The sequence below is a fragment of the Taeniopygia guttata genome, chromosome 3, assembly GCF_048771995.1.
Source record: "Taeniopygia guttata chromosome 3, bTaeGut7.mat, whole genome shotgun sequence".
NCBI lineage: Eukaryota > Metazoa > Chordata > Aves > Passeriformes > Estrildidae > Taeniopygia > Taeniopygia guttata.
Window position 1 is genome coordinate 31064037 of NC_133027.1, and position 18611 is coordinate 31082647.

An 18611-nucleotide genomic window follows, 5' to 3' on the forward strand; every position below is an offset into this window, starting at 1 on the left:
TATAATTTAGCTATCATATTACACTATTTAAAATAAGCAAGACCTCAGTTTTGTAGTTATAGACTGCACTGCTCAGCTGAAGTTTGTTTATTCTATAAAGTGTTTGCTAGAAAAGCATGTTTTCATTTAATTCATGCTAACATCCTTAAAACCAAAGGTCAAAAACAAGGAAACAACAGCTTAACTATAGCTAAGTAGGTCTTGGATGGAACCCAGAACTGACAAGAACCAAAATCTTCACAAGAGTAACAGAAACTTCAGCTTTGGCATTCTATTTGATTAAATCAGTTTACTTAGAAAGTTTTTTTTAAAACTGAACCTGATTTTGAATAAAACCTGAATCAAACAAAGTGTTTGATCAGATTTTCAGCTAATGTATTTTTAAGCTGTTAAAACATTTGTTTGCATATGAATGAATATTTGTACTGCAGATGTTCCACACCTGTTTGCATTTTGCAGAAGGACAGTCACTTTAACATGTTTTATCTCAATCACAGCACAGAGAAAACTCAGATCTAGAACTCCGTCTCTCATTTTAGGGCAATTATGATTGAAGTCCACATAATGTGGTTTTCTTTTTCTTCATTCAAAGCAAACACTTTTTTCTTTTTCAATTTTGGTAGAGGTCTTCAAAGTAGAATAGCTTGTCATAGATTTTTAAATTCTCCTGTCCTGAATTAGAATCAGTGACAGTGAGATTTACTGCATAAAACAGAACTTGACTTCTGTACAAGCATTAAGGGAAATTACAGCTTTCTTTCACTGCATAATCAAGGAAGTGTTTACACTTAAAATCAACATTACTTTTCATCATTTGGATGACAAGTCAATTACCTCTTGTCCCCTTTCACCTCTCATTTCCCTCACCAGCAGCTCTTTGAAACTTTTAATACAATATTTTTCTAATATTTCACTTGTAAATCTCAAGTTCAGGTTGCAATCTCAGTACAAGCAACAGCTCTGCCTGAGTACTCCCATACATTTTTCCTTTCTTCCCACGGTTACTCCCTATATTACCAAATGTAATGGATGTTTGATGGTTACCTTGAAGGACTACATAACCAAAAATGTAGCTTAAAAATCCAAACAAACCAAAGCAAAAGTTTAGAAACATGATAACAAGAACTGTCCTTTTCCTCATAACAAAAAAACCAAATAATAGAAACACAGTCAATGTGGCATGTTGACCATAACAGGCAGGATTAATATTGTCCAGGGTGGTGCCAAGAATCACTTGCAACAAGCCCTTTTTGCATCTTGGCAGAACCACCCTTCAAGAAAAAAAGCCATGCCTACAATCAGCAACTTCCCAGAGATGACTTGTGGTGGTAGCTATCCAGATTACCTCTCCATGGACCAAATCCAAAACTCATTACTGGCAACAGGCTTTTGAAACAGCCCTGTTACATTTTTTTCCACAATGGAAAAACTCGGTATTTAATTGATAGACTGGAAAGAATCTTCAACTCTTTGAAGTATGGGATTAACAAGAGAAAAAGACATAATGTTTGCCTTTAGCTTGGCAAGCAATACCTCAGAGGGAAAAAACCTCTGTGATCTAGAAATGATGCAATTTATACAGTGCTCAGTATGGTGCAGGTACATCAGAAGATGCCTTAACAATTAAAGGTCCAGAGATAGCAAGACTACCAGTTGCTCCCTTTTAGCAACACAATTTAGTTAGACTTTACCAACCAATCTTTTAAGGAGAAGCATAAATGAAGTTCAAAGAATGAAATGTTTCCATTAAAACAATTTCATCTGAATTTATTTTAGCACGATGCTTGCAATTGTGTTCAGACAGCATCAACAGAATAATTTAATTTAAAATATTCAAAATCCTGTAATTTCACTATTTTGTTGTTTTAGGACTACATAAACTATTCAAAATAAATGCTGTTTTTCTTCTTCAGGAAAGTGACTGTATTTGAAGGAACTAGGACTTTCAGTAGCATTTGAGGCCACTGGACAATGGTGGAGTAAGCAGCTGATCTACATAAAAGATGTTTTGCTTATTTAGTTTCCAGTAAGGTCAAGTCACTGAATTAGTTTGCAGTTTAAACAAATCATGTCAGTACGAAAGCCAGAAAAAATGTACAACAAAGTTGGGAGTATTGGAGTCTTATACTGATGAAACTGAAGATGAAATTTCATTATTCAATGCACAAATAAGTAATATTAAATATAGAGAAGTATTTTCAATTGATACAAAATAATGACTCCAAACCCAAAGAATGCCGACATAAAAATAATATACAAACCCACATCTCAGAAATTCAGGAAGTTACCTCCTTCAGGAGGTTGTCTTTCCCAGACAGCATAGTCTACAATCAGTATTGTGATGCAGTGAAGGAAACAACTGTGCTCCATCATCCCCAGAAATCTCTCTCTGCCAAGGGAACCATGTGTATTTTAGGAAATGCTACCCCCTATCGTCTGACTAGTCTGAACAGCTAACAGCTCCTTAAAGCAATCATTTTCAGGGATTAATTCTGCTTTTCTTGGAAATTACTACACAAATCATAAGTCTTTTTACTCATCAATTTAGTCCTTCACTACGGCACTGTGACCCTGGCTTTTCCTCTTACTGCTTCTTCCAATAGGAAAGCAAGCCAGAGCCTGAGAAGCAATTCTTACTTCAAATAACTGACTTTTTAAAGTTATGCATAAAAGTTGGAATTCCTTTTTTGTCCATTTTGTGTAAGTACTACTTCAAATCCTTACACATTCTCTTACCTGTTTTCTTTCCACTCCCACCCCTTTCCAAGCCCTGAAACTTAAACTCTTCTAAAAGCCCTTATTTCAAAGATTTTATATTTAAATGTCTTTTCTAAAAAGCTGAAGCAGCAGGATCTGAAAACATAAGAATGCATTGCAAAAGAAACTAGACAGTGATCTTTGAGCACACAAAAGGTGCCCCTTCCCCATAAACAAGGAAAAAGTGAAAAGAGGGAAACAACATTCTTTCTGCCTGCTTAAGAAAAGCTGCAAGACTCACTTTAAGAGTATTTAGGACCATGCCAGCAGGATATTAGATTTAAAAGGAAAATTATTTTTTCAGCTTATTCTACATTTAAATTGAGTTCTAGTTGGCTTACAGCATACAGAATGAAAGAAACACAAGGAGAAAGCGAAAGATTGCCAGGAGAAAGCACAAAGCATAATACAGTCTGGGGAGCAAGTGGTAGGGAACACCAAGTGGAAAACATTAAGGTATAAGACCTTTGTACCCTAATTTACTTTAGAGTTGGAATTGATGCTGAAACCTCTGATTTTCTTTGAAAAGAAACTGAAATTTGAATTCCTCTACAATCTTTTAGTCTTCTAACCTCTGTTTCTAGCTCTTTTGGGTAGAAAACGAGAATTGAGTAGATCTTAGAAAAAAGTACCAACCATTTAAGGGCGATTTTGATTAAATACAATACTGATGTGTCACTTTGAGGATGTCCACAATGCAACTTTCATGTATCACTACCTATAAACAAACAGTGTGACAAGCCTTTTTTAATCACTGCTTACGGATGGAAGTATCGCAGTATTGCTACTATTTAGGTTTCCCTCCAGCCACCAGTACAGCTGAAGCATATCATAAGGCCCTTCTGACTTTGGTCTGAACACAAGACGTTGATGATGTGATGTAATGACATAATTTGTTTACTGACACCATAATATAAAGTATGAAATACAGGCTGTCAGAAATACAATCAACATAATATTCCATCCTTGTCCTCCAGACGATTTCCAAGGCAGAGAGAGTAAACAGCCTTCTCCCAGCTTTCTTAGTTTCCACAGCTGAGAGTGTAGGATGTTTACAATACCTGTCACTCAGAGCTCCCAAGAACACACCGAATGCCAGAAGATCTATTACTGACTTCATCACTGACTGCTTGAAACATGCAGATGTCAATTAATGGGAGGAAAAAATCCATACCCATGACCATAAGAATCCAAATCAGTGTTAAGTCCTTCGTGAACAAGTTGGAGGGTCTAAGAAAGAAGTTCACAATAAGGCTGAGCTTCAGCATCTCCAGAGGACAGCCAGTATTATTGCCACCGTGGTACTGCAAGGCTTACTGCCAGTTCACTCCAAGGTATTCTTGCATGTTCTGAAGTTGTGCCTGCAGAAAACAAGACAATTCACCATTTTAATGGGTGCACATAGCAGAAAAATGGTCTTTGCATTCTACAAGTAAGAGCCATCATGTAATTTCCTAAGGATTGGAAGCTTTTAACAAAATTTAAAAGTGATATTTAGAGTGCTGGCTCACAAAATACCTACACTATCTAGCTTATTTTTAATTAACAGAGGAATGACGGTTCAGGGACACTTTTGAATGCTGCGAGGAAAATAATACTTTTAAATACCTTTAGAATAGTAGCTTGGTAAATTGAAGAATTTGGTTAAATAATAACATGTGTCCGTTAACAGCAGTCTAGGTACATTTGACATTGTACTTTCCACTCAGAAACATTTTAAGTATTCAGTTTCCTTGAAGGCATCACCTCTAAGAGGAAAATCACTCAAACAAAAAAAAATTTTAAAAATACAATCAGAAAAAAAAATTCTCATGTAGAACAAAAGTCAAAATCCTCAGATGAGAAAAAGATTCCATTTAAACAGGTTTAAGTACAACATAAGAAAAATTTTGGGACAAGATTATTAATAGCTCTTGCTTTAAAAAACAAAGCATGTGCAAAAAAATATTCAAGTGATGAGGGACCTGAATTGTGTTACAGAAGCACAACAATGTACTTTAAAAAATGTGAATCTGCTATTGAAAAGGTAGAGGAGCTTTAGCTGAGTGCACAACCCATAGAAGGGTTGCCCCAATACCAGTACAGTACTCATCATCATATGAACACCATTTATAGCACAGTATATTGGCCAGCTTTCTGAGGAAACAGCTGCTCTGTGGGCATGAAGTATGTTTCATTTGGACCAAAGTAACTATATTGTTTTCTCCTCAACCATTATCTACATATCATTCCAGTGCTTCTAAAAATCAGGATAGATATCTAAAAGCCAGTGCCTGGAGGGAATCAATTTGTCAGGAAACACAGCAGCAGCAAGAGGGGAAAGAAGGGGACTGTGTAATTGTCCATTGCTTGACCATTCATAAGGAGGCCTAGAGATGTGCAGGAGGCTCAAAAGTTGAAATAGATCTGAAGGCACAGATCATCTTTACCTTCTAGTCTGCTATATAAGAATACAGACTGCAAGGGCAAAGGCAGCACAAGTTGTAAGAATTAAAAGTTTTCTTTCTTGAGCTGTGTGTCCTCAATAAATCATCTCTCTGGTCAGCAGTTAAACAACCTATGCTAGTTCTGCACTAAGAAGATGCAATTTTCCTAACTTCACCAATTTTACATGTCAGTGGGGTCTGTGGGGTCTCTCTAGGGCATACAATAGAAGAGGAAAATCCCTATCTTCAATCAAGCAGCCACACCAATCAGATTGTCAGGTAGCCCTGCAAGAAACAGCTTGGCATTGGCTCAACAATGAACCCAGCAGTAGAAACAAAAGCATAAAGTGCAAAAATAAAATCATGGAGCTGCTCTCTCAGAACAAGGAAAATTAGAAGATCACAGAATAATCCAGGTGTACACATCGCAGTAGATAATCTAGTCCCAGGTCTTCCTCAAGGCAGAGCCAGTTTTGAAATCCCACATGAAGTGCTGCAAGACACCTTACATTTCTCATTCAAGGTTTTGCAGATTAAGTATGATTTCCAGAAGGCACTTCAGCTCTTTACAAAAGAAAGCTGAAAAATAATATTGTGGTAGTCTCTGATGGAATTTTCCAAAGAACACTCAATCTTTAGTTGACACGTGTCTGATATTTCTTTTGCTAACAGACCCTATTTTGATCCTGTAAGGGCTATGATGATTTCTATGGAACAAAAAAATTACCCCTTTCCTAATAAACTAGTATGCCTCCAATACAAAAAAAACCGACACAACCATATAAGTTCAAAAAAAAAAAGATATTTTATTTGCTATAAAGTAAGCAGAAGGAAAAAAACACCCGAACTGTCTATAGCAGAAAAAAAAGTCTGCTTTCAAAATAAGCCTATGAATTACTGGAGCTGTAGGCCTCATACCTAAGAAATTGTGAGAGCCAATGCTATAACAGGAAACATACTATCAGCTCACAGAAAAGAAAACTTGTCAAGGCAAATGATGCAGTGATAAGGAAATACTCAAAACACGTGAAGCAAAAAGAATCTGGAGTTTCAGAACAAGAAAAATCAGAATAAAAACTAAGTAACATATTATGGTCTCATGGAATCCAAATACTTTTGTTACTTATTATATATTCTTCAGCTTTAGCATTTAAACGAACAAGACAAGTGACTTAATACTTTAAAAGTCGGTTTTGCATATATATTTCAGATGTTCCTCTGAAAGGTGCACCAGATAACTTCAAACAATTTAAGGAAATCTTCTGGCAAGAACTTCATTTATACTCGATACAGTAATTCCTATTCTAAAGGGCCTACATTTAAAACAAATGACAGAAGACTATGACAGCAATTAAATGAAGACTTTAAACATAGGTCCACTGTATTCCTACCACTTGACTGCCTTTGATTTCCAAATTGTTACAGATGCTCCCTTTTTACTAATATTTATGTAGTCAAAGATGCATCTAATGTGATGTACTTGGGGAGCATAAGAAGCTACATATATCATTACCCTCCTGTCAAGAGAGATGCCTACCACGTACTGGGCACAGTTCCTTATCTGTGTCTAGACACCCAGATACAGCAACCTGTCTGCCACAGCTTCCACTGCAAAGCATGTCCTTCTGTAGGTGTCTAAGAAATACAGCTGCTGATCTGCCAGCAAGCCTTGCACAAAGCTAGGCTAAAATCCTTCCCCTGAAGGACCCAAGGGAAGGCAGTACCTGCACCAATAGCCACGCAAGTGATCATGGTCTCAGCAAAGCTATCTCAAAAGGAAGGATTAAGTATTACAAAAAAAGCTTTCTCCCCCAGATCTCCAAGAGGCAAAGCGTTAGTGAAAGAGTTATTTACCTGATCCTAAAACCTGCTCTCCATCCCTTGGCTTCACTCTCTTACACCTGAGGGACATGATTGTAAAATGTAGTACAGTTAATTTAGAAGCAGATGCTGAAAGAATGCAGTACAACAACTCAAACCTAAAGCAATACCCTGCCATCACCTGGAAAGAAAAGACTGTGAGTTGCCCAGTAAATGCCACACTATAAAGAAACTGTTGTCATTAATTTGTTTTCATTTTACAACTAAGCACAAAAGGGAAGGAGTGAAAAGAAAACATATTCTCTTCCCTTTGTAGCAAGTTAAATGTTTAATTTCTGGTAATGACAGTAAGTTGGGTGCCAATATGCACAAATTACTCACTGCTCACTTTAGAGAATACTTGCTACAGCCTGAACCACTCAATTACATCACCCAGCAGCAGAGGACCATAAAATAAATAAAAATTATTTCTTTCTGCAAACAGGGAGAAAATTATATATAGTGCAAGGTTTAACTTCCTTACAGGCTTGTAAGATGAGCTGACTTTATGCCACCTTCTGTGTACTTGTGTCCCTCTAAAAAAGCTAATCATTCTTCTCTGCATAAAGCACACATTAAAATGGGGTCAAATATCCCTGAACATTATAAATATTATGCCATTAGCAAAACTAATGACACACTATTTACGTAGGAAGGCCTCTTACAATGGCTTTTATAAAAATTCAAAACTGTCTCAAAACCTTCCTCAAAATCCATAATGTACACAGGGAAGGCTAACCTGCCTATATAGAGGCTTACCTGACCCACCTGCAGTGTTCCACTTGAGGGGCAAAATATTTGTGCTGAATCCCCCTACTGAATACAGACAACTTAATAAGGAGCAGGCTCAGGGAAGATTGCAAGCTATTTAAAACTCTTCGTTCTTTGCATGGTGGAATTCTGGAGACTGTGTAGTCTTTATATTTGGAGATATTCCCAACTTACCTCTTTCACTGATCAGCCACCCCTCAAGAAGCAGCTAGTACACAGCGTAATAGCTGTGTCAGTTTGAAGAAAGAATTTATATTTGGACTTGGGAAGGAGCAGTCACAGTGTCAGACATCCTTAGAGCTTAGCTAGAGTCTGCTGGAATTCTCTTCCTATGTCTCCATCTCTGTGTGGTAACCACAAAAACTACATAAACCTCTAACTACTGCTGTTCTCCTACATGAGGAACAATTTCTGTCAAAATTGCCAAGATTTCTTTCTCACCTGCCTGCTCCTGGAAGGCCACACAGTTTCAGTGAATACCTTTTAATCCTGGTAACAATAATTTGCTAACAGCTTTCTCAAAAAAAAAAAAACAACAAAAAAAAAACAAAAAAAAAAAACCACCAAAACAAACAAACAAAAAACCCCCCAAAAAACCCCAAAAAACAACCCAAACAAAAAAAAAAAAAACCCACCCAAAAAACCTGGCATGTTTCTAAGATTACTTCAAGTCCATCACAGTGATTTCTGTTTTTTACCCATCTTAAACATGTTCCACTTCAGAAACATGTATTTTTATATATAGGTATGTAAAGAGGAGCCCTGGAGACTCTGTCTGATAGGGAAGACCTAAAAATGGAGGTAGATCTCAAGGCTCTCCTTCAGCTCTCCTTTCAGCTTCAAAGAAAGAAAACTATTCCATTCATTTTCTTCATGAGCCCTGCAACTATTTGAAGGAAAAGGAAAAAAAAAGTTTCCTTTTCCATATAACTGCTATAAGATTCACAAAAACAATCTGAAAAGAAAGTCAATACTTAAACTAGGTGAAAGAAAGATTAGTTTCAACAATTTTAAACTTTCTGCCTCTGAGAGTCAGAAGCAAGATGGTGGGAAAAGAATAGCCACCACACACAAGCCACAAAATAAAGAGGAATAGCCCAAAATACATAAGCAGGCATATTCTAGACAGGGAATTAACTGGCCCATCTTTGAATGAAAAGTATTTCAAATACTTTACAAATACATAAACTGCCACCAGATGTCAGTACAGCCTAGAGAATTGCTAGTACAACCCCCTACTCCAGGCTGATAAGGATATTTATTTAACATTCCCCCCAACTGTACAGGTACACAAATCCAGCCCTTCCACAAATCCTGACTGGAAAAAAATCACACATGAAAAATCTCATATGCACATTAACAACATGGACAAAACCCAAGGAAACTATAAGAATAGGCCTAAACTTCTATTGCCTCAGGACAAGAACCAGCTTGACACTAAATAATCTATTATTAAGATTCAGTGCCCTCCTCTCTCATGCTCATCAGATTCTCTAGCAATGAGTCTTGGCCCCACACATTCACATTCCCTCTGTTCCTAAATAGCCTTTGTCTCCTTAGATTATACTGCAAAGTGACAGGGAATATTTAGCAATGAGGTTGCTAAGCTAAATAAAGCTTTTCTGCAAAACAAGCATTACCATGTCTGTCCTTGTGCTACAGCACAGGCTCTCTCCACATTCTCCCCATCTCTGATTTTTTACAAGAGTTTCAAAGGAAAGAGTTTCTGGAGCATCCCTGGCTGAGGTGATTTTGCTTTGAAACTTCTAACAGCAGATTTTATCGAACTTCTTCATGCAAATAAATATATAAATCTATGATTTCTTGATGATAGAAATTAGTTTCAGCAAGACACGGCATATAAACATTTTTTCTGCTCCACATCCAAATTCAGTTACAAACTTCACTACTAAAGCTATTAACTAGAGAGGTTTCACAGGCTAAAGAGCAGGCCTTACTTCAGACCATTAGTGCACAGGTTAGAAAACAATCAAAAAAGGAAAGAAACCACCCATCCTCCCACACCAAACATAATCTATATTATTTAGTCTCAGCAAGAATTTTCAGCTTTGCGAGTTTATAGATTGAGCTTCTTGTCCTACCACAATTAACAAGTTTTACTTTGAAGCAAAAATATGTATTAAGAGAACACCAGAAACTGTAGAAATCAAGAGGAGAACTGTTAAGTGACTAAGAAACCTAACTTAGAAGTTTTGCTTGGCATAGACCTACTAAATGTTAGTGATATCATGATTTCCGTTTTGTGAGAAATATTCAGGTAAGCAAAACAGCATACATTGACCTGTGGAAATTTACATCAGGAAAATTTGCTTGCATAAGAGTAATATAACAAATGTTTCTAATTTTAATACTGGCTTATTGCACTGTCTTACAAAATCTCTTATTTTCTTACTAAATGGAATCAACTCAGTGCATTTTCTGAAGTCCAATGCAAAAAACTTTTAAAACTATGTAATTAATAGAAACTTGGTGAGTTAAAAACCATAAACAAAAAATTAACTTTTTAGGCCAATGGTTTGGAAAAGAACTTACTGAAATATCTTTCTTGCCTTATAGGGCCATTTCAGCACAGCTCTGAGGTTTCAGCTTCAGTTTTAACCATACCACACTCTTGGATTTCCTTTGTACAGTTTCGTATCTCAGGTTGAATAAAATCGAGACAGCAATAGAAATAGAGCTTTTTTTTTTTTTTTTTGTTAACATATATAGCTCGACAACTTGGGATATTAATATGAAAAAGAGAAATAAAAAGCAGAGAGGCAGGATCCTGAAAGCCATGTAATTTTGAAGTGGATATGGAGTACAAACTGCCAGCAAGTTAAGTTGAGCAGCAGCAAATGCAAAAAAAAAAAAAAAAAGAATGTGAAATAAATCTCTTCACAGGAAACCCTCAAACCACTTAAAGTGGAGCACCTCTTAATTTCATACCTAAACTAAGCCTTGGACCTCCCTTCAATTCAGGTGAGCTTTGTAGTCTCAAAACTTTCTCCTGGAGGAGCCTAACCACTGACTCAAGAGGAAAGGCAAGGGTTGTTGCAGACCTAAGTGCTTAATTAAATAGAAAAACTATAAGCATGTTTCACCTTGCATTTGAGTTTCATTAGGAAACCTTTCACAATTCCTATTTTGTTCCATACAACTGAATGTCTTTGTCAGGTTAAAACAAGAGGTAATTTATGTGCACTCTCTAAATTGGATTTTTTAATTTCTGAGTCTTGGCTCTAATTGTAACAAGGACCCTTGAGGCTCATCATTTCTCTCTGTTAGCTTCCCTCCCTCAAATTCCCTACACGTAAACACTTGTTTCTTCAACAGTTCTTCTGCAAGTAATTTTCCCCCCATTTTTTGCATTCAAAACATGCAGAAAACTAAACCCAAGTGTCTCAGTTTTACACGTGCCACTTGCTCACACCAAGTTTGCTATGTCCAGATGATAAGTACTATTCCAGTTACTGTCTATTCAGGAAATCTCAAGAACATTACCAGCATCAAGAGTACATGACTCAACAGCCAGCTTGCACACTATGCCAGAATAATAGAATAGCTGGCTCCTTTCACCCAAGAAATGTAACTCTTTAAAAATCCAAGTTTGAAGAACACAAAGAATTTCAGATTCTGCAGAAGCAAAACTGCAAAGATGCACTTAAAAGTTACTGAAAGTTCACATCAGCAACAAAACTTGAGTGGAAAGAAACTTACAGTCAGTTACTATTTAGCACAACTTAATTTCCTAAAATCTTTCAAGTTCACCCTTGAGTATCAAAGGGATTTTTGGATTCTTCTCTGCGTTACCTAAATGATGTGCAGCTATCTTCTAGCATGTCCTTTACACCCACCAAGCAGTTGGCTCTGCTGCTGAATGCACTATGGCAAATGGCATTCAAGCTGTGAGGCTTTGAAAGAGTCTGGCATTTCAATAGTTACATGGCAGTATGGGCATGCCCGTGCAGATGGAGAATGGTGGAGGCATTTTTTTCCTCAATGAAAAAAGTTCAAGTCAAAGATGCTTTTAAAAAGGGGAAATTGCCAGCCTGAAATGCTGTCATTTCTACATGGACAAGCAGGAATAATATTTGGCACTATGCTTGAAATACTTGTACATTTAATTTTTCTTGCCAATGCTGGCTTAAGAGTTCTATTGCATTCACAAGTAAGAATTAAGCCATGCAGGAAGCATTTCCTATTGCTAGTGTCTTGTGGCTACTATAACCATGTTAAAATATTAATGTTGGCTCATTTGTTTTTAAAGACATCCCCTTTTCAAGGACTTAAAAATAAGGTTAATGGCAAAGTATATCTTGTTAGGGAATTTTTATCCTTTAATTATTTTGCCTCTCTTAGATGACTCAATTCTTCTTTAAATACCCAGATCTCCATTTCTTCTTTAAGCAGAGTAGTTGCCTTAAGTTTCACTTTCCTATTTCCATCCCAGATCTTCTTCAGGTTAACGTAGCAAACAGTACTCTTGCCAAAGTCCAAAGATATTTGCACTATTCCATCCCTGTGTATTTTGAGTTGCCAATCTTTTCTATGACAGTCTAGAACCAGGTCTTCTATTCTGCTACCCTCCTCCTTCCTTCCTTACCAGAAAATATTCCATTTGTTTCTAGAGTGGAGATCCTTAAAAGCTCTTCTGCACATGCAGTGTGGGTGGTTTACTTCTTAAAAAAAAAACACCTGTTCCCCTTGTGAACATGGTCCAGAAAACTGCCATTGGACTCTGTGTCCAATGGCACACATGAAATCTTTCTTCATCTCTCCAACACTTCAAGAAAAATATTCCTGCTAAGTCTAACACATAATTAATATTTGCAATGCCACAGATCTAGCCGAACACCCAGGCTTGCAGATTATTTATGCATAAAATCTAAACTGAAGTCCTTTTAACTGATCCTTACATTTCCAGCTCATCCAGGCAACTCTTTGTTTTCCAGGTTCACTTTAACATGACACTGTCCACTAAAGAAAGGCAAAAGTCTTGCTGTGACTAGAATAGATTTAGAAAATTACTCCCAGAAAGACTACTCTAAGAATGTTTATATCGTCTAGAGCCACCTGTCCCTTCTCAGCTGAATCAAACAACAGCTATTGTCATGGTCTAGGCCTATCAAGATCTGCAACCTTCCCTGCCCTTTAGTAAGCCTTTTTCTCTACCTCCAGTATCACATGAGGACAGACTTGGCACTCCACATTACAGCTTCTATTATAGCTCATTCATGCTTTCTTCTTCATTGTGTCTTAACAGAAATGGCATTTCCACCATCACAGCCTCCCTCAGAGTCCTCCTCTTCACACTGTCTACATGTACCAGTCCCACCAGTGCTGCCTCACCCCATGATCCACCCATGCAGGGGTAGGTTCATGTACACACTGTGACCCAGAACTGTGCCAGGGACTACAAAGAAGTCACAGTGCTCAGCACCACCACATGCTGCAGTCACACTGAATATCTGACTGACAACTTATGCAGTCATTTAACCAATTTTTGGCTAAGGCTGACTAATTAGCAACGTCAAAGTAAAATTTGAGAGAAAAGAATAGGCATTACTTGAAGCAGCTATGCTGAAATTGAACAAATCTTTTTCTTTTTTTTAAGCAATAAAATCACCATTTGACCCTGAAGACAGTAGAAAAAGTTCCACCTGAGCATACTTTTTCTCCTTAACAGGCAGTAAACTTAAAACTTCTTTTGTAGTATTTCAGTAAGGCTCATCACTGTGGTATGTGAGCAACCCAAAGAAGATCAAGTTGCTCATCTGTATTAAACAACAGTTGCTGCAGGTTGAAAACAAGCAGGGCTTCAGTTGTACAGAAACTCAGCTGAGGTTTCTGTTTGGCAAAGATGATGTACTTGAAACAAGGCATGGACCCAGATTCCATTTGATATGGTTCTTCCTGATGCATAGATTTCAGGTAAATTCAATAGCTCCTCTCCTTCCCCTCCACGGAACAAAAAACTTTTCCCTCTGTGTGCTAACAGGATTAAGTGTCACATTTAAATTTCATCAAACTCCACTTTGTTCTCTAACCCCTTCTCTGAATTAGCAGACTGCTGCTGAAGCAGGCACAGCTTCTCCTACTCGTTAACATCACCGACACGCTATGGCAGGGATCCAAGCTCTGTTTTCCTGCAGAGGATATAGCTTCTGTGGAAGTGAACAATCTCCAGTGAAAGCTTAACACATCGTCCCATTTCCTCTGTTGGAAGGGAGTCTCCCAACTCAAGCTCTGAACAAACAGAGTCCTGGAGCCAGCCCACAGACAGTGTTTACAGAAACAGCAACATCACCGATAGGACAGATTCGGATGCAGCAGTACTTTATTTCCATGAAAAACTAGTAAATTAAGCATTAGTCAAATGGTGATACCTTTTTTAGCTATTTCACATGGAGGCTTCCTGAAAAAACACATCATTTTACTGTGGTTAAAGGAAATCTAATGCTGAACAAAGGAACTGAGAGGTACCAATTTAGCAGCAGATCTATATTTCCATCCCCACTTGTCCTCTTGCTGCCTAACTTCCACATGTGCACATGTGGGAACTAAGTCATATCAGTATAAAATAAAGGAACACTTTTCTTGTGGGATTTATTTTTTTAAAATGCACTGAAAAACTTCAGACTACTTAAACTTTGTGAAAATAGAAAGGCAGAGTACCTAAAGTATTTACAAAAGTTCTGGACCATCTGTAATTATTCCTACATGGACTTTGACAACCTTATTTAATTAGTATCAACCTTTCACCACTTAGCATGCTGCTAAGTATTAGTCTATTTTTATTTTATTTATTTTAAGGAAGTGGAACAATACAATGATCATCAAAAATAGTACATCAAATAGTACATGCTGTACCCTGTACTTAAACAAATAAATACAGAAAACTATAATCCAAGGGTAGGATATATAAATATAAACTTTAATTTTCACAGAGTTCATGAGAATTATAACCTTTGGAAAACCCAGTCCATCTGGTAATTTAAGTGGTTTCAATCTCACAGTTACTAACACAGGAAAGGAGCAAAAAGCTGCTCTCAGCATGCATTTTGCCAACAAATCAAACTTGTAACATCATATGGTCAGTGTATAATACAGGGCAAACAGGCACAAGAGAAAAAGGCACCACTTTTTTTCTTGTTTCTACCTCGCTTCCAGTCCTACAACCTGCCTGGTGGCTATGAGAGACACAGCTGATATGAAGCAAGAGGCAAAGAAGTGTCAGTTAGAGAAAATATGAAAATCCAGGCTCCATCCAAGAAGCAGGAAGGAAGAAACTTGAGGGTCAGCTGCATAAGATAAGGGCAGAGACAGGCTCCAGTACAAGAATTTTTTAAGCAAATGGCTTGGCAGCAGAAATATCTTTAAAAGTTTCTGTGCCCAATGCCTCCCACATTGAAGCTGCAAAATCTCATCCTGTTCCCCTCTTCAGGGCTGTGAATCGTGCTAACATGGAATGGTGCTACTCACATCCAGAACTTCTCTCTGTACAAAAATAAGCAGGCAACTTCTCAGAAAACCTAGTTGGCAAGGAACCTTTTCTAGACCCAACCAAACAGTGGACAGAGCCTTAATTTTCTTTCACAAATCTTAAACTCCCAGGAAATCTAACCTGTTGCATAGGAAAATAATAAGGTAAAATACAATTTATTTAAATAAAGTAACTGCATACAGTTCTGCCTGTGCCCTTTCTGGCAAAAAATGAGGGCAATCAGCTAGTTGTTTCAGACAGACCCCATACTACATCCTGACCAAGCCAAGAGAAAGCCTGCCAAGTATTAAAGGGAGAAGAAAGCAGCTCTGGTACTTCCTTTCTAGAAATATTTTTTACCAGCACTGCAATTCTACGAGTCCTACTGAGGGAACTGATGTGTTCGGCAGAGTTCAGGAACATCCTGATTTTACCTTCTGTGCCGAACACAAACCCAACGAGGGCTGATGGCAAGTGGTACACAGGCTTTAGGTTTGTTAGGAGGCTATGTAAAATAGTGAGAACACCTCATGATGGTGATTAAAAAGCCATGATGCCTACTTTCCCTCCTAGCCTGACTTATGTTTCTAGCTAGACATACTCTACTTTCTCTTTGAGGCTGCAGCAACTGACCTTTGCCTGCTCAGAGCCCCAGCAGGTTGCACAAACTGCACTGAGGTTACCACGGGAGGGTATTAGAAATTATTCTGTCATCACAATTAGACACTTCAGCAGAGGCCAAAACCCAAATTTTAGAAGCATAGTAATATATACACCCTCTCAATAACAAAAAATCTGTCCTGATGCTGCTCATGCAAGGAAACTTTGTTCCCTAGAGCTCAGCAAAGTGACACCTCCCGCCAACACAAGAGCAGTGCCAAGACATGCTAAAACAGGAACCAAAGAGGAAATTCAAAGTTCAGTCGGGTTCAGATTTTAATTTTTTAAACAAGAAAGTCCTTAATTCTGAAGTGGTAAATGTGGGAGTGAAGATTAAATTATGTTCAATTTTACATCACGTGTCTTTGAATTTTTTTGAAAGGTAAAAAATTGACACAAATCTTCTGCCTTACAATTTATTTAACAGTCATTTCTGTGAAAATGTATAGATCTGAAAGCACACACCTCATTTTCTAAAATGCAAATATTTCACTCCTTGTTTAAAGTGTCTGGAGGCTTAAAATAAGAGCAGATATAAACCACAGTTAAAACCTGTAATATATACTACTAGCCTGTAATATATACACTAGCCTCAAAGCATAACTGCATTCAAGACACATTAGTTACATTTTTGGTCAGCTCAAAGAAATGTTTGTCCCACCATCTGATATTTCTCTGCTAAGAGGATTAAACTGGTTCCACAAATCCATTCCAGCAAATTAAAGACTACTAGCAACATAAGCCAAAATGCAATCAAATCAAAGTGATGATTTAATGCTTATATTGAAAAATAAAGGATATATATCTTCAGATGTTCTTTTCAGTAGAAAACTGATATTCTGCAAGATACTCCATAAGTGAGTTCAAGAAATTCAGTGCAAACTATTTCTCAATATATGATGGATGTCACAACTCTGATTTTAGTTCATGATGCAATTTTAGCACATCCTGTTTCTACTTCACACAACATAAAAGGTTTGCTGCAACCACAGAAACATCTTCAAAAAGTTCAAAACTACTCACTTCTAAGGCAAAAGTGCTCTAACTGTACATGTTCTTCTAGGAACTGCCGAATCTCTAGGAAGAAAAATACCTCACCAGAATCCAAAACAGACGGCAGACGTTCTACAGATGCAATTAGGAGCCTTTTCTGGTTCTATAGCTTTCATGGAGGAGAATGCATAGAAAAGTACCTTTAAGTCAATATACCCAGCAAGTGTAGTCTGCCATCAGTTCAGAAAATTTCTCTGCAAGAGAAGCACTGACAATGATACGACCAAGTCTAATCACCCATGTCCCAAGACGTCAGAGACTAAGTGCCAGAAGTCTGAAGGACTTAAAGCACCAATATCCTTTCTAGAAATATTTTAAATCTGTTTTAGCTATGAGTAAATGACTACACTTACATAGTCAAGAGGAGCTGTAGACAATAAGCACTTGTGAACACAAGGCAAATTCTGTGCATCTCAAGGAGAGTGCCGAGGCTTCAGGCCTGCTGTGCAACCACCTTCACTCACATCAAACATCCAGTTGGCAGTGGAGAAAACTGACATATATAACCAGAGAAAAGTGGTAGACAGGCTTAGACCTGGGTCCAGCCAACACTAGTGAAAGGAAGATGATTTTCATACCTTTATTACATGCTTGCAGCTTTTTGTCTGCGTCCTAAGAGAAGCACTTACACCTTCTTCCCCTCAATTGTATGTCCACTTGGCAGTATTAGGGCTGAACCAGTCTTACAGCAGTGATACTGACAGTAGATTCAAAACATTTCAAAAAAGCACTGCTCTCATAAGCAGCAACTGCAAAATATCTGGGGCAAAAATGTTTAATTATTCAAACCCTGTAGTGAAACACTCACGTTCTCCTTTTTCTAAAGCTACCACTTTAATTCCATTTTACTAATGTGAAAAACCTACAGAACTTCCTCATGAGGAGGAGAATGCTCAGATGAGGAAACTTGCGTGCTTTTTTCACTATGGGTTTTCATCTCCTTTACAATTGGATTTTAAGCTCAGTATACTGACATGGAAGGAAACGTAACAGAAAAAAAAAAATCTTTTAACAAAGCTGCTATCTGCAATCAGTTCCTCCCAGGAATGAAACACCCAACCTTCCAGGACAGCACCAGATATACTTGTATAAAATATTTTTGTGATAGAAATGAACAAAGGAACAACAAGGCTTCTTTACAGATTTCCTCATATGAGCCACGAAATCCTTCTGTATAGATAGTTGCTATGGTGCAGACTTAAGGGGAAAAAGAGGGGAGATCAGACTTCTTGTTTACAGGTTTCCAATATGCTCCACTTGATCCATCTTGAAATTGAAACCCTTTAGCTTCCTGTCTTAAGGCTGTCAGACAGCAGAGAACAAACACAAGTGTTAGCAACTTTACAAAGCCCCCACATGTTCTGCACAGAGCTACAGAAAAACATCCACGTGGATTAGTCAACAGACAGGAAGGACAATATAGTTTCAAAGAGAAGAGAAGCCATACTAAACCCTGAAAGACTTATACAAGGGCAAAGAGACTTACTCTAGGAATGAAATGCCAGATTATCTCTGAGCATTGTCAACACTTCACCACAATGTAACATGGATCTATTAAAAAATACACTATTTTGACATTCTCAGGCAAAATCCTGATT

General features: G+C 37.6%; 1 protein-coding gene and 1 non-coding gene across 3 annotated transcripts in view; both read right to left on the reverse strand.

Annotated features, from left to right (window-relative positions):
- Positions 1-18611, reverse strand: part of OGFRL1 (opioid growth factor receptor like 1) — a 79422-nt gene that overhangs the window by 39774 nt on the left and 21037 nt on the right. The gene's annotated exons all lie outside the window — the stretch shown is intronic.
- MIR30C (microRNA mir-30c) lies at positions 3743-3814 on the reverse strand. Its single transcript, NR_049037.1, has one exon. It is a non-coding gene; the product is annotated as a microRNA mir-30c (primary transcript).